The sequence below is a fragment of the Eimeria necatrix genome, genomic scaffold (genome assembly GCF_000499385.1).
Source record: "Eimeria necatrix Houghton genomic scaffold, Enh_scaff290, whole genome shotgun sequence".
Classification (NCBI taxonomy): domain Eukaryota; phylum Apicomplexa; class Conoidasida; order Eucoccidiorida; family Eimeriidae; genus Eimeria; species Eimeria necatrix.
The window spans coordinates 5,001-7,500 of NW_013655280.1; positions in this window are offsets into that span (position 1 = coordinate 5,001).

Here is a 2,500-nt window from a genome sequence, read left to right on the forward strand (position 1 = left end):
AGAAACAAAAGAAGTCAAAAGAATGAAAAAAGGGACAAAACGAGGAAAACAGCAGCACAAACAGCAGCAGCACACGGCAGCAGCAAACAGCAGCAGCAAACAGCAGCAGCACACAGCAGCAGCAAACAGCAGCAGCAAACAGCAGCAGCACACAGCAGCAGCAAGCAGCAGCAGCAGTAGCAAACATTAGCAGCAGCAGCAAGTAACAGCAGCAGCAGCAAACGTTAGCAGCACCAGCGAACATTAGCAACAGCAGCAAACAATAGCAGCAACAGTAGCAAACATTAGCAGCAGCAGCAAACATTAGCAGCAGCAGCAAACATTAGCAGCAGCAGCAAACGGCAGCCGCAGCAGCAAACAGCAGCAGCAGCAACAAACAGCAGCAGCAGCAGCAAACACACCCTGTCAATGCTGTCAAGAGAAGTCATATAAACATCTCCGCCGCGAGCAAAGAAGAGGCAGCAAGCATTTGGAGACCCCAGCAGCACCGCTTCTTGCTGCTGCTGCTCCTCCTGCTGCTGCTGCTCCTGCTGCTGCTGCTGCTGCTGCTGCTGCTGCTGCTGCTGAGGATCCCTGCTTCCAGCAACAGCTTGCTTGAGGAAGGCAAGAGAAGGAGCGCATGCCTCGGGGGGCAGCCGATTTGCTGCAGCAGCAAGAGCGTAGGAGGGCGCAGCAGCAGCAGCATCTGCTGCTGCTGCTGCTGCTGCTGCTGCAGTAATCTCGCAAGACCCCATTGGGCGAATGTAATCTCTGGCGTCTTCCTCTTCAATGGGGGGCAAGGGGAGCTGCTGCTGCTGCTGCTGCTGCTGCAGCAGCACGTGTAGAAGGTTGCTGCCGGGCGAGGCTCCCTCTGCTGCTGCTGCTGCTGCGTGCATGCGCGCGCAGGCCCCCAGAGCTGCTGCTGCTGCTGCTGCTGGCAGCTGCTGCACTGCTGCTGCTGCTTCAGCACTTTCCAAGTGGAGATACACCCGCGAGCCTGCTGCCAAGGTAAGCTCGCGACGACCCAGCAACTCAAGCCGCTGCCATTGCTGCTGCTGCTGCTGCTGCTGCTGCTGCTGCTGCTGCTGCTGCAGGGGAGCAGCAGGAACAGCAGCAACTTGAATATCAAGAGCGTCAACCAGGGGAAGAGACTCCAGATCGGCCAGGTCTTGCAGCCGGAGCCCTGCACACAAACCCCAAACCCCAAACCCTAAACCCTAAACCCTAAACCCTAAACCCTAAACCCTAAACCCTAAACCCTAAGCTGACCACTGCCCTAAACCCTAAACCCTAAACCCTAAACCCTAAACCCTAAACCCTAAACCCTAAACCCTAAACCCTAAAACAAAACCCTAAACCCTAAACCCTAAACCCTAAACCCTAAACCCTAAACCCTAAACCCTAAACCCTAAACCGCAAACCCTAAACCCTAAACCCTAAACCCTAAACCCTAAACCCTAAACCCTAAACCCTAAGCTGACCACTGCTCCGCGGGAAGAAGCAGGCTCGCGCTTCGACATCAGGGGAAAAGAAGACAACGGACACTCTTTAATCCTAAACCCTAAACGCCAAACTCTAAACCCTAGACCCTCAAGCCTCAACCCTAAACCCTAAACCCTAAACCCTAAACCCTAAACCCTAAAAGCTCATGCAAAAGGACAGACCGAATTACTTCTTCAGCGCGGCGCCGCCAGAACGCGTCAAGGGGGTCATCGATCTGCACGCAGGCCCATGTGCCAAACCCTAAACCCTAAACCCTAAACCCTAAACCCTAAACCCTAAAGCCTTAGCCCTATTCCGTGCCTTCTTTGCCAACCCCAAGCCCTAGTGTGACCTTTGGGCATTATAAACCCTAAACGCTAAACCCTAGATATGGCTCAGTAGAGCTTCACGCGTGTGTTGGGAACAGCTTATGCTCAGACTAGGGTTTAGGGTTTAGGGTTTAGGGTTTAGGGTTTACTTGGCCCATGTCGGCCCCACAAGGAGAAGGGGAGTTTGCAAAAGCGTAAGAAGTGTCAAGAAAGAAAAAGCTGCTTTTAGGAGACGGGGGGGTCTGTTGCGCAGCAGCAGCAAACCCTAAACCCTAAACCCTAAACCCTAAACCCTAAACCCTAGGGCGAGTCTGCATGCACCAGCGAGGGTTTAGGGTTTAGGGTTTAGGCCTACGGGTTCCTGGTTCAACTCCAGCAAAGGCAGCGGCTCTCCAGCAGACACAAAACCCTCGCCTGCAAACCGCTCAAACTGCTCGCGGGTAGTTGGGCTGCAGAAACCACAAAAAAGGGTTTAGGGTTTAGGGATTAGCGGCTGTAGCCGCACAAAAAAGGGTTTAGGGTCTAGGGTTTAGGATTTAGCGGCCGCAACCGCACAAAAAAGGGTTTAGGGTTTAGGGTTTAGTGGCCGCTGCCGCGGAACCTACGCCCGACGCTCCCAACCCAAACCCTGAACCCTAAACCCTAAACCCTAAACCCTAAACCCTAAACCCTAAACCCTAAACCCTAATGCCTACTTGTAGTGCTTTTTC